The sequence below is a fragment of the Eutrigla gurnardus genome (genome assembly GCF_963514095.1).
Source record: "Eutrigla gurnardus genome assembly, chromosome: 4".
Lineage (NCBI taxonomy): Eukaryota > Metazoa > Chordata > Actinopteri > Perciformes > Triglidae > Eutrigla > Eutrigla gurnardus.
This window is the reverse complement of record NC_139918.1, coordinates 897,285-922,712: the sequence shown is the minus strand read 5'-3', so window position 1 is coordinate 922,712 and position 25,428 is coordinate 897,285. Positions and strand designations below refer to the sequence as shown.

The following is a 25,428-nucleotide window of genomic DNA, read 5'->3' as shown; positions in this document are numbered from 1 at the left end:
CGTTTTCTCGTGATAACGAGATAATTTTACTCCGTTTTCCCGTGATAACGAGATCATTTTTCACCCGTTTTCCAGTGATAACGAGATCATTTTGAAGTTCGGTAAAATTGGAAAGACATAGTCGAACTTCCGGGATCAATAAATCAGAAGTGAAACGTTTTTCAAACACAAATGATGCCTCTGTCTCACTGTAATATCAAAGACTACGAGCTACAAGCACCAAAACCCCGATTTTTTACATAAATAAGCCGTCCTGCGAGCTGAACGGAGAACATTGATCTCCATGCGCAACCGGCAGCCGGGCGAGTGCGCAGGCACCGTCTGCAAATTGCAAGACAATAAATAACTCCACTGTTATACAGTAGGCTACAGAGACTCCAAAATCACTACACACATCAAGGGTCTCTTTATGGTCAGTTCAAATCTGTGAATATCTTTCCAACTTTACCGAATTTGAAATCTCGCCTATCACGTTTCATTTGTTATCTCGTTATCACGGGAAAACAGAGGAAAATGATCTCGTTATCACGAGAAAACGGATGAAAATGATCTCGTTATCACGAGAAAACGGACGAAATAAAATGTATGTATGCATGGCCGTTTAGGGCTTCCGTAGTTTTGCACTTATTTGATGTTGAGACGCCATTTTGTGTTGAAAGACAGTGGACTCACACTGAAACGAAAGAATATCCGCTCCAGAGTGCTTTTATGACTTAAATGTGTTGATATCGGTGGGACATTGAAGAATGCAGCTTATTTGACAACTGACACTGCAATAGTGGTTAAAACGCATGTTACCTGCAAATAACAGCTGAAAAGCCTCTTTCCTGCGTGAAACAGCTGTTTCCGGCTTTTTGCCCACATTAAACTTGTAAAAGCATTGTTTTGCACTTATTTGATGTTGAGACGCCATTTTGTGTTGAAAGACAGTGGACTCACACTGAAACGAAAGAATATCCACTCCAGAGTGCTTTTATGACTTAAATGTGTTGATATCGGTGGGACATTGAAGAATGCAGCTTATTTGACAACTGACACTGCAATAGTGGTTAAAACGCATGTTACCTGCAAATAACAGCCGAAAAGCCTCTTTCCTGCGCGAAACAGATGTTTCCGGCTTTTTGCCCACATTAATTTATCAAGTAAAGTCAACCACTGAGGCTCCAGAACAGAGAAGAGTCTGGACTTTGCTGAGCGACATTTGTTTGATTTCAGCGATGGTGGTACCAGCCGGCCAGCTGAAGTAGAGGAGCGAAGTGCTCGCTTCGGGGCATGAGGTTTGACCAGTGTTTGAAGGTAGACAGGTGCCGTTCCATTGATGGCCCTGAAGGCCAGTGTCATCGTCTTGAATTGGATGCGTGCTGCAACAGGGAGCCAGTGGAGGTCACGGAGGAGGGGGGTCACATGGGAGAATTTGGGTAGATTGAAGATAAGGCGTGCTGCAGCGTTCTGGATACGCTGCAATGGTTTAATCGCAGAGGCCGGGAGTCCGGCCAGGAGAGAGTTGCAGTTGTCAAGGCGGGAGATGACCAGTCCTTGGACCAAGAATTGCGTTGCATCCTTGGTCACTGACAACAAGTTGAAATTTGGATGGACCGCATAAATCATAAACAAAGAGTTGTCCATGTCTTTAGCTACCAACATGAATCTGCCAAGCTCTCTCATTTTCTGTGAAATGTACTGGTGTCTGGACTTCATACGACCATGTTTAGCATACAGTGATTCACCGTACATGCAAATCAGAGAATCATTCCTGATGTCAAAGGAGACTCCATCCTGTCTCATGTTGTTAATGATGTTCCGACATCCACTTGAGGAAGCAGCAATCGGAAGCAGGCGTGCAGCACCACTTTGTACTCTTCCTCTTTTGTACTTTTTTCATCATCTGTCACACACAATTTTTTACTTCCGCATGTTGACTGATGTTTCCACAACTCCCTTTTAACAAACATCCCGTAACAATATGTACAGGGCAAATAATCTTCGATCGAAACCTTTGAAGAGGGCTGCTTCCACGTAACTAGCTGTCCCCTGTCTTCTTCCATGACTTTCCTGTTGTGCTTAAAATCGCCTTTGTTTCGCAGTTGATCCAAAAGAACCTTGCGTTCTTTGGATCCTACTGGAAAGCTAAAAGCATAAGCTACATCCCTGATGGCCATATGTTTCCTCTCCAAATGCCTCGCCATCTTAGCATTTGCCTGTGCACAGTAAGGACAGTAGTGCTTTTTGTCCCATGATCGTTTGCCATCTTCCCTTTTTGTGCAGGTTTTTATTGTCAAAGTTTTCACTTCATCCTTGTTCGTCTTTTGTTTTTTCTTTTTTCTTTTCACGTAACTTATCAAGTTCTTCTGTTTTTGGATATTGTACTTGCCTTTTTGTTCTTTTGAATCTGTATCCGGACCTTCATCACTGGATGATTGATTAGATGGTGAAGGTTTATCCGGGCTTGTCAGATCCTCATCATCACTGGATGAAGTGTCACCTTGTGCTGGTCTGTACTCCTCATCAGATCCTGACTGGCTGGAAAAAGATTCAGAGGAATCTCTCGCCGACTCCTCATGGAAATTGTCCAACTGTAAGCATAAAGCACAAGTGTCAGAGAAAAAGTCATCACACAACCTATCAATTCTAATTTTAAGTCTTGTAGATTTATTACTATTTTAGTACTAACATTAAATTGGCAATGCGTATTGTAGCAAAACATTGTACATACTTTTTCTATACAGTTTTGATCACATCAACATTGCAATCATTTATATTGTCATCTTGTTGTGTGTTATTTAAGTGTTAAATAATGTCACAAGACTCAGTCCAATGTTGTCTCGTGGCTTGGCATGGATTAACGTTACTTTAGAAGGCATCGGTACAGACCGTGGTAGGGACACACACTCGCCAAACAACCAATGATATATACGTAATTAAGACGGCAAATATTTCCATGTGTTTCTGCTGAGAGCACAATAAATGTCCCACAACAAATGCTTCTATCGTAAAGTTTCAGAAGACACAGACAAGTGAATGAGATAGAGAGGCAAAGTTTTTCTTTCCTGGTTTGTTGACGTTGGTTTCACAGGCCACACATCTGTGTCACTGTCACCAGTTAATCCAAAAACCAGTAAAACGACACACTTGTGGGCAAGAGGTCAAGCGGATTGCATTATGTTGGAAACAAGTCCCATTCATAAACTCTTTTAGTTTTCACGTGTACAGCGGACAACGGCCCACTAGGAGCCATTTACTACTGTACTTCTCAGTTGTTTTCTCTCGTTTGTACAGCTTGTATACTACCTAGTAGGGGTGCAGAAAATAATCGATTCAAAGATGCATCGAGATGCTTAATGGTGATGATTCTGAATCGATGCAGTAACGTCACATAATCGATTTCTATTGCGTTTCCCATTTCTGCTGGACAAAAGTTGCAAAGTTCAAGTTGCATTGTGGGTGAAGGACGGACAAGCGAGCGAACACCGTAAAGCCACCATCATAACATGGGGGAACGCAGTAGCGATAGCCGATGCGCGATAAAAAAAAAATCCACACAATTTAAAAGCGGATATCTGGAAACATTTCGGATTTTATGAAGTTGCTGGGACGCGACGACAACTGGACAAGACCCATGCTATTTGTAAAACTTGCCACGCTAAAATCAAATACTTGGTAACACCACTAATATGAGGAACCACATTAGCCGATGGCACGCTGAGCTAATGTTAGCCTCTGGTCACAACGGAAAGAAAACTACTGACCCAGCACAGCCAAAGATCGACGAGTCCGTGAGAAATTTGCCATCCAAGTCTGAGAGAGCCCAGAGGATACCTCGCTGTGTAGGAGCTTATAGTGAAGGACTTACGGCTTTATAGCGTCGTCATTAACGTGAATGAGGAATTAAAATTAAAACACGTTGGTAGGCTTGGCCTATAATTATATTTTTCTTTACAACTTAATGTAACAAAACGTGAAATTTGTTAACATCTGAATTTAAAAGCAGCTTTCTAAATAAAGAGTTCATATTTGATCTGACTGTTTTAATTGATGAAAAAGCCATGTGTGGTAATATAGAAAATTGAGGATGAAATGCATCGAGATGCATCAAGAAGATGCATCGAGATGCATCATAGAATCGAATCGCATCGTAGACTGGTGAATCGTAATCGAATCGAATCGTGGGGCAGTGAAGATGCACACCTCTACTAGCTAGCTTCACTGGGTTAAACCTGAACTGCGGTACCGTAAACAGAAAATGTCTTGCATCATGGTGACACCCACTAAGAGCGTTCGGAAAGGGGTGGATTAAAAAGTCAACCCAATCACCCCTACACTATTTTATTAAGTCTTGACAGTACAGAGTACAGATTATGTAAATATGCATACCTGTTTTGGCCTCCAAGTTATTATGTCTTGAACCTAGCACAAAAGAAAAGAGACATTATTTTAATGTTATTGTTTGAGACAGTTTCAACAAAATCATTACAATCATAGGACCCAGTTAAAAATAATGGTTAGTAAGATATACAGCATATACATTGATAAACTGATACTATATTTTTTTGAAGGGCAAAATACATATTTAATATATTACTGTGAAAAACTGAACTATGTGAAATCACTGAAAGGCTGAAACAGCATGTGATTATATCTGAAGATTACATTTTTTGTAGTTAATCTCTGTATGTCAGGATATTTACTGAACTGACCGTCACATGGTGGGAGTGAGTTCATCAAAAAGGATTGGCACAAAATCAGTTTAAACAGAGCTGGTAAATTATTATTCCCTCAAGCTTTAGAGCAGATTTTTTTAAACCAGCTCTCTCAGGGTGAAAAAGAAAAAAACGGCACCCCTCCGTTTCATGTTCGTTTTCAAGTAGACGGCGAAAACGAATAGGATGACGTCATCGGCTCGACCCTCGAGCCTGACTTCTTCCCCCGCGACGTCTCATAACAACAACAACAACGGCGGCCTACGTGCTCTTAGCAGATAGTATATGCTCGTCTGTACGACGGCGTATCAGGGCCGCTGTATGAAAAAAACGGAGCCGAGAGAGGGGGGCGATATTCCAGGAAAAAAGTCTCAGATATGCTACTTTATTACGATGCTAACAAACTACCGCTAGCTAACTTCCCATGAATGTAGGCATTTAGTGTGACAACGCCTTGCTATTTACACATTTTATATTGCTCTTTTTATTTATTGTGTTCCTTATCTTTAGTTTTGTGTAAAAAGTTTGAATCGCAACATGTTTCTTATTAAATCCAATGTTCATTTGGTCATATACTTTACAATGACCACAGATCAAATATTTAATGGTGGATGGTGCCTGGATCTGAGATTAGAAAAGAGATAGGCCTAGTACATGATAGGGAAAACAGAGCAGGGATGGAAATGTGTGACTAAGCGCTGTATGGCATTGTGACAAAAGATAAAGAAAGGCAAATATGGAAGGAAAGGTTTTGCTATGGTTGGTTTTAGATCATTGTTATCTTGTGTTTGTCACACACAAAATTAATGTGAATCATGTCAGACTGACATTCTGATGTTAAGCAAGTTTAATGTTTAACATGTTCACCCATCTTAGTTTTTCTCGTGTTATCATTTATCGTGATAAATAAGCACTGAACATGAAGCGCAGCTGATGCTGATTTCAATTACATTAGTCATAAACCAATATGCTGCAAAGTTAAGACTGGCATATGGTGATGAAAAGGCAGGGGATCATCACAGCAGTCACAGTCTATCCAATAGTTGACAAATTTCAGTCTGAACCAAAGCTGTGGATCAACCGACTGTCACTGCCATGCTGCTAACTAAAAACAGTCTAAACTGAGGAGCAAAAAGCAGAAAATCACATTAGCTTTGTTTTGTAAGCACAGTCAACAACTTAGCTAACTGAATTCCTCTGAAATCTCGCTTCCAACTCCACATAAACATATATCAGCTGTTCACTGGGTTCTGTGATTCAGTGGGTATTTTTGTTCTTCTGGGAATTTGCTTCCACGGTTTGATTTTGCTTTTTGATTTCCCTGCCATGCCTGTCACCTTGCCTGTCCATGTCTCCTTTCTGAACATTTGAACAGTGCAGCACCAAGTAAGTAATGACAAGCAGCTAAAAACAAGGTGACAAAAATATTTACGCCCCTCGTGGGAATAATTCAGTAACAGTAGAAAATAGTAATAGATATAGTTCTGATTTTGGAGAGAACATAGTTCAGCAGACAAACAGGAGATCTGCCTCAGCAGTCCACCAGCTTATATGCTAGCTCTTATTACAGAATGTTCTGCTGTTTTGTTTCAACAATATTTGACTGAAAAAAAGTGCTAGCAAGCTGCTGAAATTCAGCTGTGGTGTTCTGTCGGGTGATAAAAAGTGACATCAACCAGCTGTGAGTATGAAAAACTATAAGTCATGTGTCTAACTTGTTAAGCTATGAGTAGTCTGCTAGCTGCTAGGCTAAGTTTTGGTATCTGAAATATCATAGGCTTAAGCAAATCATGATGGCTAGCACAAAACAATTGTTTTGTCACCTTTGCACTCTTGTGAAACATTAGAACTGTCATGCTCATAAAGTGAAGCAGATCCTTTCAAGTTATTGTTACAGAATTATTAGGTGTGCACTTGTACTAGGTGTGTTATTCTGCTACTAAGCTAATATTTCTCAGGTGCTTATTTCACTTTAATGTCACCAAAAGGTAATTTATTCAGATATAACCGGGGGACAGTTTAGTGACTTGTAACTCCCAAAATCTCCCCGTTTCCTTCCAAACCTCATCATTTTTGATGATAAAAATGCTGCTCTGGATCGTATAAAAAAATGTTGCTTCTCAACCTGGTTAATTAGTCTCTTATCTAAATTGTTTGCTGCTTTGATTAGGGGAAAAAGAAACAAGAAGTTCCTCAGAGTCAGTTTTAGCCAAAGAAAATAGTTTTTGAGGTAGAGAAGATGTGAAACTCCACCACAATATAACCAGGATAAGTCATTTTTCAAACAGGAGACACGTTGCTCTACCTGGTCACTGACATATGGAGCAGGAAGACGCTCTTATTATAACAACCTGAAACAATAAGCTGTTTGCATTGTTTCCAATCAGGGAGAACTCCTAGCTTTGACAGCTGTGCTCTTAAATGTTGCTATGGTTACAAGTTGGGTAGCAGACTAATTTTAAGGATCAAACTTGAGTTGAACTATGTCAATGCCTGCCAGTCAGAAAAGTGTGTTCACCCAGACCATGGTATTACTGTCATTAACTTTAAGTGGTGTATTCTAGGAGTCTTAGTCATCTTTATCTTAGGAAACAGAGGCCTTGCATGTGTAATATTTAGAAACACTGACAAAGGCAAGAGTTGTCTGGTACTGGAATTTAAACCATTATCATTGTGCATATGCTACCATATCATAAGAACAACAATTTGAATGATAGTTAATTATGAGCTAGAATTACCACATCATGGTTGTTTGCTTCTGCGCACCTTTCAATAGTTTTTCCTGAGCTATGGTTTTGAATAACTGCCAACATTTTTTTTTTTACAAAACATTAGATCAGAATGAAGTTGACCTTTAACCTTTTCGGTATAAAATGTCATCACTTCACCATTCTTTGTCATGCTTATCAAATCAAGACCCCCCAAATCTGTTCAGTTCATCCTTGAGTCATTTGAGTTACCTCAAACTGTTTCTGAGATATCATATTAATAAGGTTGGGATGTCATAGTGACATTTGACCTTTGCAAATCTAATCAGTTCATCCTTGAGTCTGAGTGGAGAGGTTCAAGTTCTCCCACTAAGGTCCATCAGGAACTAAGACACTACCTAGTGATAACATGAGCACAGTGTATAGCTGACTGAAGGAAAATGTGCACTTCTGTTGTACAGCTACTAAAATCAGAGTGGTAAAAGTAGAGACTCAAACATGATTAATATCTGGTCTGACAAGTGGTTATACAACAGACATAACTTGCAAGTTAGCTAGGAAGAGAATGTCAATTTGAGGTTTAAAAATCATAGGGAAGTATACAATTACAGTTATTTCAAGCAGGGTCTGGGAAGCATTCTTACTGTGCATTTATTATAATGAAAACAATATCATAAGTATATACAAAGTATAATACTGTTACGGCTGTCACTATCTCTATACTGTCTGTGTGAAGGTCAATATGCAAAGAGGATGTGTGGCCTCCCGTCGGGGATTGGCCCGTCGGCTCCGGCCCCTCCCACTTCCTGGTCGGAGATCCGTGGACCGTGATTGGTGCGGCGGTCGGCAGTTCAACCAAGCAGCAGTCACTTCAGCGGCACTGGCTCCCTATAAATCCTTCGCCTTTTGTAGCACTCGAGGCTGTGATTGCCCTTGATCAGCCACCCCGTGCTCTTCTGTGTACTCTATTGTGTGGTGTCTGTCAAATCTACCCCAGAGATTGGGCCAGGTTCGTTTGTTTGACCACTGATTTTGCTGTGCCCATAGTTACTTGTATGACTAGAAACACTAGGGATAGGGGTGCTGCTCACATTGTGTTTTACTTTTCCGAGACTTAGTTCCGTAGCGCTCTTTTGTTTGCATTTTGGTTCAGGTTGTAACTCTAACCGTAAAGAGTCCTTTTTCAGTTACATTTGTTTCGTTGATTCAGCAGCACCCTTAGGCCCTCTCTTTCTGTTGTAGTTCTGGATGTTCTTTTTTTGTTCTTCCCCTTAACAAATTGAACTTTATTGTTAAATAAACTTCTTACTTTACCAAAAACACCTGGTTTTATGTTACTTCCCTTTCCCCTCACGAGCTGGGTTCGTAACATAAATGGGGGCGTCCGGGATCAGTCTGTTAAAGGATTCCCGTGGGTAAGTTGTTTGTTAGCGTTGAGTTTAATTGTTAATCGTCTAATTGGGTAATAGCCTAATTGTGTGCATTGGAAACCATGTTCAATTTAGAGCACTTTGTTGCTGGCCCTTCCCTTGATCAGATCGATAATTGTCGGAAAGATGATTTAATCCAAGTCGCGGACCGCTTTCAGATCTCCTTTTCTAAGCAGATGCTTAAAAAAGAGCTTAAAGCTTTAGTTGTTGGTAAATTGGTGGAATGGGAAATTATTGTGTTGCCTGCACAAACTGAGCTTCCTGCGGCTGCGGCTGGCACCCTGTCTGATGGGAAGGGTGACCAGATCCTTGACGCGCAAGCAGCCTCCAGGGTGGGAGGCGAGGTAGGTGGGCGGGGAAAAACGCCGTTCACGCTGGCCCGTTATGATCCCTCTCCCTCTGTCAGTCCTGGTTCCAGAGACGAGGCTAGGCTCAAAGTCCGCCTTGCCCGTCTCCGAATGGAATCGCAGGAAAAGACAAACACCAGACAGGCTCAGTTACAGTTTCAGCTGGAGGTGAAAAGGCTGGAAATTGAGGCTGACAAGGCTGTGAGGCTGCGTCAGCTGGAGCTGGAGTCGCAGAAGGGAATTCATGTGCAAAGTGCATCCAGCGATGCACAGATTTCTCACACTTCCACCACCTCACCTCGAATTCCGTTTGATATTAGTAAGCACATTGCTTTAGTGCCTATATTTCGCGAGACTGAAGTGGATTCATATTTTGGTGTGTTCGAACGCCTTGCCTCTGCTTTGCAGTGGCCGACTGAAGTATGGCCTCTCCTACTTCAGTGCAAAATTCAGGGGAAAGCCCAAGACGCTGTAGCTGCACTCCCGCTGGAGGACAGCTTATAGTATGATTCCGTTAAAGCCGCGATTTTGCGCGCGTACGAGTTAGTCCCCGAAGCCTACAGACAAAAATTCAGACATCATAAGAAAACCCCAAATCAGACTTATGCTGAGTTCGCGAGGGAAAAGGGAACCCTGTTCGATAAGTGGAGCAAGACATGTCAAGCAAATGACTTTAATTCGTTACGGGAATTCATTTTGTTGGAGGATTTTAAGAAGTGTTTGCCTGATCGCATTGTTGTGTATTTGAATGAGCAGAAAGTGGACACCCTGCCTGCTGCTGCCATACTAGCCGATGAGTATGTGCTGACTCACAAGACTGCCTTCTCATCAGTCCCTGTTCAGAAGCCCCGTTATACACCGGCTGCACCACCTAGTCTGTCTAAATTGCCAAGTCCAAAGACAGAGGAACGTGAGTGTTTTCACTGTCATAGGCATGTTATCGCTAACTGCTTAACTCTTAAAAGGAAAGACCAATCTTCCCATGTTTCACCACCTAAGGGCATTGGGTTAATTAAGGTTGGAACATGCACCAATACTGAGATGGGGAATAGTGACAGTCTTGACGCTTGCTTTAAACCTTTTGTTTTTGACGGGTTAGTATCGTTAATCGGTAAGCCGGTTGACCAGCGGTCGGTGCGCATGTTGAGAGACACAGCCTGTTCTCAATCAGTCATCCTCGCATCGGCGCTAGCTTTTACGCCTGTGGTTATGGGTCTGTATTACGCGGCATTGAAATGGGTTATGTTCCTCGAGCGGTACATCGCGTACATATTGAGTGTAAGTTAGTAACGGGCTTTTTCCCCGTAGCCGTCTGCCCGGCGTTGCCAAGTCAAGGTATTGCATTGTTAATGGGGAATGACATTGCTGGCGTTAAGGTGATGCCTGCACTGGAAGTGTTGGATATTCCCCAGTGCGCTGAGGCATCTCAGGTAATATCGGCAACTTCAGAACTGTTCCCTACTTGTGTAGTTACGCGCGCAGGCGCGCAAAAATGAAGGTGATGTGTCTTTATCTGACAGCATACTCATGTCTGCCTTTTCAGAAGAGGCAGGATCAGAGAAAACCGAGGCCGCTTTCGTAACTCCTCAGGACAGTGCCGCAGAGTTAATTCGCCCTGCCAGCCTGGAGCCGCCGCCCCTCAGCGGCATGGCGCTCCCGATTAGCCGAGAGCGTCTGTGCGCTGCGCAAAGAGCGGATCGCACATTAAAGAGATGCTTCTCCAGTATGGTGAGTGCCAAAAACAAAGCGGGTGATGACAAGGTAGTTTATCTTCTTGATAACGATGTTTTGGTGCGTAAATGGTCCCCTTCGGTAGCTGCTGACTCAGACTGGGATATTGTCTATCAGGTGGTGGTGCCCTCTGCTTATCGACAGCATGTTTTGTTTGTAGCACATGAAAGTCAATGGTCAGGACATCTGGGTGTAGCAAAAACATACCGGCTTATTCTCAGACATTTCTTTTGGCCTGGGTTGAAAACCGATGTTACTAAGTATTGTCGCTGTTGCCATCTGTGTCAGATTGTGGGCAAACCGAACCAAATAATCCCTCCCGCTCCGTTACACCCGATACCAGTCCTAGGAGAGCCATTTGAAAGGGTGATTCTTGACTGTGTGGGGCCTTTGCCCCGAACCAAAAGCGGGAATCAATACTTACTCACCATTATGTGCGCTGCCACGCGTTTTCCTGAAGCTGTTCCGTTACGCACCATCACAGCCAACGCGGTAGTGAAAGCTTTAACAAAATTCTTCTCCACCTTCGGTCTCCCCCGTGTGATTCAAACTGACCAAGGGTCCAATTTCCAATCCAAGCTTTTCAACCAGGTTCTGAAAACGTTAAATGTCCGTCATACGGTTTCTAGTGCGTACCACCCCGAATCGCAGGGCGCGCTAGAACGGTGGCACCAGACGCTAAAGTCGATGCTCCGTAAGTATTGCCTGGAAACCGAGAAGGGATGGGATGAGGGGATTCCGTTTGTGCTGTTTGCCGCGTGTGAAGCCAGTCAGGAATCCTTAGGATTCAGTCCTGCGGAGCTCGTCTTTGGTCACACGCCCCGCGGTCCACTTAAATCCTTGCATGATTAATTCCTGTTGCCCAGTACTTCACCCGAGAGAAATGTGTTGGATTATGTCAGCCAGTTCCGTGAACGTTTACACCGAGCCAATGCTCTCGCCAAAGAGTTTCTCTCAGGTTCACAGAAGGTGATGAAGCGCCGTTATGATCGTTCCGCTGTCCAGCGGCATTTCAAAGTAGGTGACCAAGTACTGGCCTTGTTACCTGTTCCTGGATCTGCCCTATCGGCCAAAATTTCCGGCCCCTATGACGTTCGTGATTGTCTCAGTGACACCGATTATGTTATTTCCACTCCGGAGAGGAGGAGGAAAACCCGAGTTTGTCATATTAATATGTTGAAACTATATCATTCCAGGAGAGAGGTAGTCACTCTGGTAGAGGCTGGGAGCCCCCAGCTGTCGGGTAACTTGGGCGTTTCAGCGCTGATTGTGGCTGGAGACCCCACTCTCCCTGATGCCGATAACCTGGTGACGCGTAATGCCTCCCACCAAGGGGCTCGGCTCGCAAACTCTGAGGCGTTGAAAGTGCTGCCATCGCAGTTGCATCACCTGACGACAGAGCAGCGGAGTGATGTAACGGGTGTTATAGACCGTTTTGCCTGTCTCTTTAGTGATGTACCGACCAGAACTACTGTTCTCCGGCATGACATCGAGGTGAAAAACACACGACCCATTAAGCAGCATCCCTACCGCGCTAACCAGGTGAAACGCGAATTGATGAGAAAAGAAGCAGAGTATCTTCTGCAACACGGCTTAGCCATACCCAGCTCCAGCCCCTGGAGTTCCCCATGTCTCTTAGAGGCTAAGTCTGACGGCTCCCCTAGATTTATCACCGACTTCCGAAAGGTAAATGCTGTTACTGTCCAGGACTCCTATCCCTTGCCCCGTATGGAGGACTGTGTTGATAATTTAGGCACAGCCAAGTACATCACTAAACTTGATTTGCTGAAAGGTTATTGGCAAGTTCCCCTAACAGACCGCGCCTCAGAGATAGCGGCATTCGTTACACCCGACCACTTTCTGCAATACACGGTAATGGCGTTCGGTATGTGTAATGCCCCGGCCACCTTTCAGAGGTTGGTGAACACGGTCTTGGCTGGCCTGCCTAACTGCAACGCATATTTAGACGATCTTATTATATACACCAAAACCTGGGAGGAGCACATACAGACACTCGAGCATGTGTTCGCGCGACTTGCTCGAGCGTCTCTCACACTGAATTTGGCAAAATGTGATTTTGGAAAGGCCACAGTCACTTACCTAGGAAAGCAGGTGGGACAGGGACAGGTGTGCCCCGTAGAGGGGTCAATGACATGGCATTCATATTACTGTGTCCGGCAGTATAACTTTACTTAAAAATAATTTTAATCAATTCATGACATGCATCAATTTATTATTTAGAACCTATGTAGTTTGACCATATTATCACTACATCATAATAACATATATATTTTATGTTTTGGCATCTCAAACCCCCAAAAAGTCAGATGGCGCAACTGTCCTAGCAAATGTACAGACCAAGAAAAGTGTTAAATATATTGTTTGAATGATAATAAATTAAAAAACAAATACTGTGGCATGACTTAATGATTGAGAGCTTTAAAATATATTACATTTAGTAATAATAATATTTTTAAAGTTGTTGCGAAACTTGGAAAAAAATTTGTCCAGGAATTCTCATATGCTCAAATGTCAGGGTGGCGCAACTGCATAAATTAGGCTTTTATTCTGAAGGGCACAGGGACAACAGTACACAGGATATTGCATCAGCCAGAGGACCCCAACTGATTTTTATGGATGGTTAAAAAGGTAGGCATAGCTCTCTGAAATATTGATAAAAATTGCTAGTTTTAACTCATAGCTAAGTTGGTACACTTTACATGTCAGGTGGTACAACCAAGATTTAACTGGGAACATTTTATTTTATCATTAAACTCTTAATTTTATTAAAATAATATATCTACTACCTTGCTAGCAACCGCTAACTTTTATACAGGTGTCTAAGTAGAAGCCTGTTTAATTTGAAATTAGTAGCAAAAATCAGGTGGCGCAACCAGTAGGTCAGGTGGTGCAACTTCAAGGAATGTCACTGTATGACATAAATGATGCTATAAATAAATATAAATGATGCTATTTAATTGTGTATTACATTTCTACAATGTTTATTAGTTTAAAACATTTAAAAAACGTTTTTATTATTAAAGTGTATTAATACTTTTTCAATCATTTTAGATGCCACTTTCAAATAAAGAAAAATCAGCACGACACAGGGAGCGCATTAAAAATGATCCAGCTGCAAGAGAAAGATATCTTGCTCAAAGGAGAGAAAGGTAATTAATAATTATAAATCACAATGAACCTCTGACAAACAGTATATTTTGTACTTTTTTTCTTTCACACGGTAGTCAGATATTCAAGATTTTTGACTGGGTATATGCCAATATATTAGTGTGTATCATGCTTTACAGTTATCAAAAGAGGAGGAGAGAGGGAAAAATTGCAAAAGTCCCCATAAGCCAGATGACCAGGGCAGAACAGAAAAGAGTGAGGCAACAGTGGAAGCAAGACCAGAAAAAGCACAGGGAAAGGAAGAGGGTTATCGAGGAAATCCTTAATTTCACACCAGAGTCAATTGAATCGTCTCCTATAGCACAGCGTCAACCCAGCCCTCCTAACAATGACACAGAGGATATTGTCAGTTTAGATGCACAACAACTCAGAGCATCCTCTACACCACAGAGCAGTAACCTGAAATGGCAAAGAGAAAAAGCAGACTTGCGCCGTAAAATGCAAAAAATGAAAAAAGATGATAGCTGCTAAAAGAGAATCTGAGAAACTGCGAAAGCGCATGAAAAGATTAAGGGACAAAAAGTCTAGAAAAGGAAATGCAAAATCTGAAAATGAAGGGACCAGATCAAGGAATGCAAAGAAACTTGCCATCCAGAGAAAGGAGAAAGTTGCTGGCTTCCTGTGTCGAGACGAGAACAGTCGCTTACTGCCAGGGAGAAAGGATACCGTCACAAAAAAAACAAAAAAACAACAAAGGCGTGTGTTAGTTAAACCCTTAATTGAATTACATCAACAATATAATTTGGAAATGCCAAACCACTACAGGCTCTCTTACAGGCAATTTGTTAGATATTGTCCTTTCTTTGTAACGCAGCCCAAAGTTTCAGACAGGAACAACTGCAACAGAAAGGTCTTCTGACAACAGCAAGCATCTCTCAGCTGTTGTCCTCAATTGTGTGCAGTCCAGACAACAAGTCTTGCATGTATCGAGTCTGTACAAAGTGCTGCTATGATGAGGTGGAAGTTGCAATACCCCAGGCAGAAGAGACAGTGACTTGGAATCAGTGGGTAAGAAAACCTGTGACAGACGGGCAAAAGAGCTACATGAATTTTGTCAAAGAAGCACAAACGGGAACATATGCTGAACTGTTGGACCTTTTCAATCGAAAGCTTGACAGCCTGGCCAAACACCAATTCAACTGGTTACACCAGGCCAAAGAGTGCAGGGCTTTAAAAGAGAGCCTCACAGAGGATGAAGTTGTCCTCCATGTGGATTTTTCTGAGAACTTCTCCTGCAAGCTGCACAGTGAAGTGCAAGCTTTTCATTTTGGAGGGAGTCGGAAGCAGGCTACAGTCCACACTTGCGTTGCTTATACAGCAACTGGCTCACAGTCCTATGCCACCATCTCTGCTTCTCTTCGGCACGATGAGAGAGCTGTTTGGGCCCACTTGGAACCAGTGCTAAGGGATGTGACGAAGAATTGCACTACAACTCCCACAATTTTACATGTGATGAGTGATGGTCCAGTCACTCAGTACCGGAATAAAAAAAAAATTCTACTTGCTCAGCACCATCCCCTTCCTCGCAGGCTTCCAGCAGGTGACCTGGAATTTTCTGAGAAGTCCCATGGGAAAGGCGCCCCTGATGGAGTTGGTGGTGCTGTCAAGCGCATTGCTGACTCCGCTGTCCAAAGGGGAGCAGATGTCCAGACACCAGAGGATTTTTACAGCCTTTTAGAAGAGAGAAAGTCAGCAAGTCAAATCAAGTTCTTCTGGGTGAGTGAGGAGAACATCAGAAGGCTTGATGAAGCTGTGCCAGATGCTGTTCCCCCTGTAAAGGGAACGTTGGGGATTCACCAGGTTATGTCTGTAGAACCTGGGCAAATATTGCACAGGGAGATTTCCTGCTTTTGCAGCAGACCACACATCTGCAAGTGCCACAACACCACAGAGGTCATCCTCCAAAAAGCCAGTAGCCAGACCAGTGTCCAAGATGACCATGATCTGATGAATGGGAAGTTCATCTTGGTCAAATATGAAGGCCAGCCATTTGTGGGACAGGTTCTTCGGGTTATTGGTAATGAGCTTGAGGTGAGCTGCATGCAGCATTTGGGGGAAAAAAATGTGTTTACTTGGCCTCATCCTGCTGACAAAATATTCTGATACACAACTGATGTTCTCCAAGTGATCTCAGAACCAGAGCCTCTTAATTCAAGGCACACCAAGCTAAGCCAAGCAGACTGGGATTGCTTTACTAGGCACACCTGAAATTAGAAAGTAGCCCTCTGCATGTGTTGAACCAGAGCCTCTTAATTCAAGGAACACATGGCTAACCTAAACTTACTGGTATTGGGTTAGGATTAGATGGTTATATATTGTGTCAAAATGTTTTTGATTGTTGCCAAAACACAACGTTTTTATTTTGTGTGTAGTTATATTTTACATTGCAGTTGCAATGCATTTAATGTTTTAAAACTACTACTGATTAACTAATTTTTATATATTTGAAAGGACGTTTTTCAGTGAACCTAATAAGATGTTTTTAGGGGAATCAAATAAATGTATCAATTCAGTAATAAATATTTTACACTGTAGCTGTATTCTATTCAAGTTGCTATGAATTTGAGGTATTTCATGAATGTTACTATTTCATGTACTGTTTTAAATCAGTTTACTACGCTTGAATTATTGAGTTTTTAAATCAATTAATAATCTATAATTAATAGACACCATTGATTAAAACAACTTTTTTGTGAAATAAAAGTACAGTTATTGAATGCATTTCCTGTCATTATTTATGCTGTCGTCAGGTGGTACAACTGAATAATCAAGTGGTGCAACCGAGTAAAACATTGTTTAAACCCAAAAAATAACAAGTTAAAGTGAAAAAATGGTTGGGAACTATAAAGGTACAAAGCTAATGTATGTCATAGATTTATTTTGATATTTGTACAACAGTTTTTCTGTCTGTTTTTCTGTCTGTATTTGTACAACAGTTTTTCTGTCAAAATTGGATAGTAAAAATATGGAATTCCTGGCCAATAGAATGCAATAATCTTAGATTATTATTAATCCAATACTCAACCACAATATAATAATGTGTCAGGCCCTGTTGACACACCAAGGTATACCTGTCTAAAATCTCACTGACAATAAATAGAAGAAATATATAGATATTTTTCAAAATATGTGGTTGCGCCACCTGACATTTTTCGGGTGGTGAGGTTGAAAATACAGTCAAAAAATGACTTTAAAAACGTTGAAATTATGTTTTACAAAAAAGACTTGTTGAAATGCATTGTTCCGACTTCAAAAATATGATTTCTAATAAAATAAAACAAACTTTATTAAAATACCTTTTTAAAAGCTTTATTTGTCATTGACCCAGAGGCCAAAGTCTCTGCTATCACGGATTATCCTGTCCCTGCCACTAGGAGAGCCCTACGACAATTTCTAGGCATGGCAGGCTATTACAGGAGTTTCTGTCTAAATTTTTCCACAGTTGTTCACCCGTTAACCAGTCTTCTCAGTCCTAAGGTGGACTTTGTGTGGACTCCGGCATGTCATCATGCTTTTGAAAGTGTGAAGTCCCTCTTGAGTCATGCTCCAGTTCTTGCAGCTCCTGATTTTTCCAAGCCGTTTAAGCTGGAGGTCGACGCCAGTGCGGTGGGAGCCGGCGCGGTCCTGTTGCAGGAGGTCGATCACCCTGTGTGCTACTATTCGCGCAAGTTCAACAAGCACCAAGCTAGATATTCCACGATTGAAAAAGAAACCCTTGCTTTGTTGTTGGCACTCCTGCATTTTGAAGTGTATGTTGGATCCAGTGCTTTGCCCATTGTGACGTTCACTGATCATAACCCGCTTGTTTTCTTGTCCCGTATGTACAACCACAACCAGCGGCTCATGCGGTGGGCTCTGACAGTGCAGGATTACAATTTGGAGATTCGACACAAAAAGGGCTCTGAAAATGTTTTGGCAGATGCACTGTCTGCAAACTATTTGTGCAGACTTCAGAGAAGTAACAGCATGAATATTTTATACCACACAGCCAACAGTGCAGGGGAGTCTCTCTTTTGATCAAGAAAAAAGACATGCTCAAATCTCCATTTGCCTGTGAAGAGCGCGTGCACACACACACACACACACACACACACACACACACACACACACACACACACACACACACAGTATTCTCAAACACATTCACACCACTCTTTTATATTAATTCCAACACACTAAGACCATTGATTATTGATAATCAAAAATCAAAAGTACCCAAATGGTCCACCAAAGTGCCCCGAGGGTTAAAGCGACAATTCCCCTGATGGAATGACCCTCTAACACTGGTCCGAACCCTATGAGAAGTGCACTCCTCAACCTCATCTGCAACTCTGACGTCAACATCACTGACTGTGCAAGCTACAGCCCTCTCCACATCAGCATCATCTGAACAAGACTTGACAGATATGCTACTAATGCTAAACCACTTTGCCCCTAAAGACTGCTGTAGTTTCCCGATATGAAGCATCAGGTCACCAAGGCACGTGTTGAACACTGCGACAGACGTACCAATCTTGGATGCCAGCCCAGACGCATCCCGTGTGCCACAATCAACAACCACGAAATAACCTTCGTGAAGAATGATGGCACTAACCACATGATGGAGGTTCAACAGGCACATCCCACTGCTGAAGAGCGCTGCTTGCAGCTCTTCGTACAGCTCAGTCTCTTCTGACTTCTCCACAAAGTCACCAATAACTACTCTCCAATTCCCACCAAACACACTATGCCCCTCAACCAACTTGCACTTCTCTTTACCGTTACCGTCCTGACTTGCCTCATCAATGAACTCCTACAACTTGACACCCTCTACGCGTATGTCATCAACATCAGAACGTTGCCACGTACACACAGGAGCAACGACGTGCTTGATGGAGCCACAACACTGCACGCAACCGATGTATCCACATCCACAGATGACCTAGCCCTAACGCAACAACCGCCAACGGAGACTTCACCGAACACACGCAAACCGCATCAGCAACCTTCTTACCTTTGCTGGACTTACCTGTGGTGCATGGGCGAGCGGTCATAATAAGCTATAAATGCAGTGCATGCCCAAGCCCTTCAATAAAAATAATTGAAAATATTAATCTGGCAGTGTGTTCAATTATACAATACCTTAGTTTTACTGTTTTGGTCTTAAATCCGTGCCTAATCTGTCCCGTTTTGCTTGCGAAAAGCTGGAAAGCTGACAGCTTGTTTTGCGCATGCGCACTGTGACACCGACTAGTACAGTTACTGCTAAAGGCTGTGTTTACTGTAGATGAGCATTTTGAATGGCAAAAAAGCTGTCAGTGAAGCAGCTTATCTGCCAACGCGCATGCGCAAAAATGACTTGTTTGAATTGTTCAGCGGGAAACTGTCAGTGGTTCATTCATTGTGTAGCCTGGTCAAAATGGCTGAAAATATTAATTATATTCAGGCTTTGCGTTCAGTGCCGTTTTCGCGGAGACCTTTTGAGGAAAAGAAAGCTATAATTTCAAGTGGTCGGCCTACTCCTGAAGTAAATATCACAAAGACTGCAAAGAATTCCGTCCGTCACTTTCAAGCTAGCGCGTATGAGAAACATAAATGGCTAGCTAGCCGACCCCCCTCCCGTCAAACGATCCGGTCTGACAGCGACATATTGCCTGTTCATTCATGAAAACCATCTCGAAACACTCTCAGTCAAACAAGGTGGGGAATGAGAAATCTGCGGCGCTACTAGCCTAGTTCGTTTTAAAAACACACCGGCAGCAGCGCCTACTGATCTGAGACGTGTCAGTGAGTTACTGTAAATGCTGTGCGGAAAACCAGCTGTGGTCTGTGATTGAGGTGCAGACGGGTGAGTTTGGAGCTGATGAGAGGATCGCGCTGACGACCGCTTCGTTAAATTTTTCTCATTGAAAAACTATACAACTGGCATTTAGATGATGTTCTCCATAAAAAAAATAAGTGAAATACTGTAATAACAATTCGGTTTTAGTAATCAACCGCTTATAGTGATCAAATGTACTCTGGACCAACGTGATCACTACAAGCTGTTTCCACTAACCATAAAAAAATATAATGCCCCCCCACGGGCGCGCATGGTATTGACACTTCAGCATGACCACAGTAAACGGTCACCGCTCGCCACTGCTGTGGTGGTTGTCTTCCTCAAGGGCTAAATACAGGGAAAAACCAGCAACCAACTTCAATCATCAATCATTTTTATTGCTACCGCCATTTCACAATACAACAACAGGAATGATCTCGGAACACTTCACAGAGCAGATGATTTTAACGAGTCCTCATTAACATATTGACAAAAGATTTTGCATATTAACTCATCGCAAGTTTGAATATTAGTAGGGGTGGGAATTGATAAGTTTTTATCAATATCAATGCCATTGTCGATTCTGCCTATCGATCCAATTCCTTATCAATTCTCTTACCGATTTCTGAGTAGTTTAATAAAAACGCACCTTGAATTTTTATACATTTTATTAACAAAAGCACTGCAAACCATTATAACGAAAGAAAAGCTTAACATAGAAAGTTGCACACACTTGTTTGGATTATGCTAGAAGTTATTTGAAGCTTCTAGCTGCTTTTGTCAATTAAATATGGATATTCTTTTGGGTAGTGTCTATGGGTGTTATTTTTATTTTATTTTTTTTTGCCAGGAATGGTCCTTTCCACTCCCTGCCCTAAATATGTGTGTATATAGTGAATTTCTTCTGTGCCATTCATGTATTTAACTTTCTCTATCACTACAGTAACTTTTTGACCGTCATTTTCTCTGATTTGAACTCCTCTGTGTCTCCCGTTTGGGCAAACACGGCCAAGAGTAAATCAGGCTTTCCTATTGGTTGTAAAAGCCAATATGGGAGCCAATATGAGCGTCTGATGCATAAACGTAACTCTATACGTCACTAGCAAGATGGCGGATGAGAAGTTTATCGATATACATAAACAAACGGAGAAATGCGCCACGGAGACGAGGAGACATCTAGTCACATCTTTACAACTATACGCATTCGTTTTGTTGTCAGAAATAAATCGCTCACATGGATAAGCAGGGTACCGTTGTTTAGCCCCGTTTCTGTAGTTTTAGTGGGAAAAAACGCATGGTGCTAGCGCAAGCCATTACGGAGTTACTACGCTCTAAAGACAACATGATCTTTTTAGCAGCGTATACGCTACAATGGGTCTATGCCTCCACTGATTACACACGCCGGCATTTTCATCGCGTTTGGATTTCGAGTAAACCGGAAAACGTGGTGCAGAATCGTTAAGAAGAATCGATAACGTTGGAGGCGTAGGATTCCGATGGAATTGGTTAGTTGGAGCCGGTTCCGAGTAGGAACCGGTTCTCGATTCCCACCCCTATATATTAGACTTGGTTTTTAAAGTTACATTTATTTAGACATAATGTGAATGAAACTAAAATATGTTTTTTCTTATTTCAATATGTCAATTTCTGGAACTATTGAATCATTGAGCATTAATGACGCTTAAGTTTTGTTTTCATATTAATATATGTACGCACAAACACCATTCTATATACATCCTTTATTTTAAAACAAAGTACACCTACCTTAGGAGTCTTCTCGGAAGCCACCGCCTTCCTACGACGCTCCACCTTATAAAATGTAGAAAACGGACAAAACAAAGACGTATTGAAAACAGAGCTCCTTTTTGACATCAGGAAATACAACATTAAAAAGTGGAAACTTTAAAACATGTCATAAAAAAACAGATCTAATTTAAATGATTATTACCCGTCGGGTTAGTGTACGGGGGCACTGAGGTGGCACTGAGGTGCACGGGGGCACTGAGGTCCGCAGGCACGAGCTGGTCCATCGCCTCCAGCATCTCCGAGCTGAACAGGACAGGAGTGGGGGGGGGGGGGGGGGGGGGGGGTGGAACACACGCCCTGTGAAATAAAAACACAGGAAGACTATTAGTGGAAACGTTTCATCAAAAACAAAGCATCCATACAGTCAAAACATATACACATTTTTCAAATAAAACGTAATCAAAACTAACGAACCTTGTGAACCACCCTCCTCTTCTCAGCACCTGTGGACTGGCCAAGTCCCACAGGTCGCTTTCTCTGTAATGACAGACATAACAGAATTGATCAAAAAGTGGCCTTTCATCATCATTGAAAATATGAAATATGACATTTTCCAAATAGTCTCAACCACACAAGTCTTACCTTCCTGTCCTGTCCAACTACGGTCCAGCGTTGGGGCAGTGGGGCAGGGGCGACGTCATCCATCACGACCGGCTGGGGACGGCGACGCAGGGCAGGAGGCGATGTCCGGGGAGGAACCACGGGCGGCGCAGCGGGGGGGGTCTCCAACTGCTTGCGTGCGTAGCTCCACATCAGCTGGACCAGGACACCCATCCCATGGCTGTCGCTCAGATGGACCTCCAAAAACAAACAATCACAATTAATTGACGGAACAGACATTTTACAGTAAATCTCCCATGCACTTAAATAGTCATATACTTACACCATCCCAGCTCCACAGCTCAAGGCGGTTCAGAGGGAAGTGCTCCGCGATGCAGCAGTACCGCACGTCTACAATAAATACACAAAGACGACATAGTGAAGTTATAAGTCTGCTATACAACACATGACACACCATACATGTAAATGAACTTCACAAAAATCCTTTTAAAACTTACCCATGACTGCTGCAACGTGGCGAAAACTCCTGCCTGAAGTGATCCTGGACATCCACGTCAACCGACAGGCGAGGAACGAAGTCCAGGACGAACACCTTGGGACACCAACTGCAGGCACTGGCGATGAGCACACAGGAGTCCTCCCCTGCCTGCTCCACCGTCCTCCTGGCCTTCAGGTTGTTGCTGGGGGCAAGAACACAGACAAGGTCTGGGGTACGTGGCACAATCGCACTCACCAGCTCGGTCCTCAGGTCCCTGGCGCAAGCCCCCGGCGTCGCCATGGCACCAAACGTCAGGCATCCTTCCCGCATCGAGACGAACCCATCCACGATGCTGCGAAGGTGGGAGTCCCCAACAAGAAGAACAAACTGGAACAACACAACAAAGAATTATTATCATGCAAACAAGGTTATGATTAACATCAAACATAATTTGTCAAATGACTTCCAAAACAACATTACCTTTTTGCCTGGAGACTTCGGCGGGATGACCAACTTGTGGCTCCGGCCGGTGTGAGCAGAAGTTGGCCACTTCCCCACGGCATGGCGCTGTCCAGTCCCATGGGCTAGTGAAAAAGTAAAAAAATCACAGTCAGAAATTTCATTCATAATTTATAATAATTATATAAGCATAGCTCTTTCCACTAAATATAGTGAGAAAACATCTAACAATTAATAAAGTAAAACATTTAATAAAAAAAAAAGTTTGAGTACATACCAGAGGGTCTGCCCGAGAAGGAAATGACAGGCTCCTGCCTGTCACACCGATCCTCCATCCTCCACTTGGCAGAAGCAGACAGCCGGTGGTTCTTCCCTCGAGGCATCCTAAATGGAAAGATAAGGCACACTAGACAAACACGTTATCAGGAATATAACTCTGAAAACTTGTATTGAATGTGTGAAACAAATAGAAAACTCTTCCTCTGAGACTCAGTGTCCATTAGTCTCCTCCTCAAAAGATGTTCTCCTCTGCAAAAAAAAAAAAAAAAATTTAAATTACATTTTATTCATATAGTATCTAATACATACCATAAAAAATGTCAGACCACTTATACAGAGCTGGACTCTAAATCTATTCTCTATGATATAAAAACATTCTTAAACATACTTGTCAGCAGTAAAAACACAAAATAAAGATTTATAACATCAAAATAACACACACACACACACACACACGACCCAGCTATTACAAAAACAGACCTTTATAAGCCAATACATTAATTCACAGGCAGCACGTGTACTCATTAACATGCGGTATATCATACACAGCCACTTCGTGTGCGCTTAAAGAAAGACTCGTGAAAATGTGCATGACCAGCTAAAATATCCATCATATCTCTCTTGTCCGTTTAAACTGCATCAGGACCGTGAAACAAACTCATGGCAAAAGGCAAAGCATGACAAAGCTATTTGCCTAAGGGCCACCAGCCAGCAAACCAGTTAAAGTCCGCTAACTAGCTAGCTACCTGGCTAGGTAGATACTTAGCTAGCAGGCTTTAGCTAACGGCCTTCAACTCAACCACACAGGACAATAGAGTGCCGAAGCGGAAGCAGGAAGTAACGGCGCCATGGGTCCTTTCGGAGCGAAAAAAATGAATGGTGTTCAATGGACGGAAAATAATTATTATCTGATCCCCCGGTCGTTATGCCTTGGATTACACAAATGTTGTTTATAGGCTTAAATTATAATTTTCCATGTCAAGAGTTTGACCGTTTATTGTGCAATTCTTCAGTTAAAATTCATTGAGAAAACACAATGATAAAGACTACATGTTGTGTCGCGTATGTGACGTCACGTCATCGCCCTTTCCCCATCGGCGAAGTTGAGGCTCTCCACATGACCCGACTTATAGTGGTTCTCCCCCCTTTCGATACTTTTATTCTGCCCTTGGAAAAAAGCGGTGAAGTGGAGCAGAGAAACAGCCATCTCGGCGGACTTCGGACTCGGCGGGTGGTGACGTATATCATTCGCGACGAGAACAGCGAGGGGCTGTAGTTCACAAAGCGGCTCACACAAAACCTAACTTTATCAAAACTCTTCGCGCTTAATCGTCGTCTTCTTTGCGTGAAAAATTTTCTTTAAATATCACAAAGAACATATGTGAAATCCATGGCACAATTCAAACGGGACCAGAAAATAATTTGTATCTACCCATTGAATCGCATTGATATTTTTTTGCTTTTGAGGACCCATGTCCCGGAAATGGAGGGGCGGGACTTCACCACTCTATATAAGTTATAAAAAAAACACATAATTTTTTTTACCATAGTGACCACTATTAACTTTAAGAAAGACAATATGTACCAGGGTTGACAATGTCATGAGCTGTATCAGCCTATGCTGTTGCTCGCTAACGAACATAGCTACGACATAGCATACCAAGCTAACGTGTTTATGCTAAATACAAATAAATATTCATTAATAGTTAAAATAACTCACGGTCCGTTCGTCCGAAGCACCAAAAGCTGTCCAATGTGGTCCCCTCTCGTTGTCCAACGTCCAAAGTGTCGAAAGCCAAGCCAAAATCCAAAGCCAAATATCCAAAGTCTCTCTCGAGATTCAATAACGCCGCTCGGAAAGATCTGGAATATCAGACTGACAGATTGAAGACGCAACATTGTCAGTAGGCGCGTTTCGAATCAAGCATGCGCATGCATTTGCC

The 25,428-nt window shown here is 42.5% G+C and overlaps 1 long non-coding RNA gene across 1 annotated transcript in view; it reads right to left on the bottom strand.

The window, feature by feature from the left end:
* Positions 1 to 21,095, bottom strand: part of LOC311012040 — a 264,577-nt gene extending 243,482 nt beyond the window's left edge. The window contains exon 1 of the long non-coding RNA XR_014596974.1: positions 20,991 to 21,095. This is a non-coding gene — a long non-coding RNA (uncharacterized lncRNA). The remainder of the gene's footprint in view (positions 1 to 20,990) is intronic.
* Between the last annotated feature and the right edge of the window lie 4,333 nt (positions 21,096 to 25,428).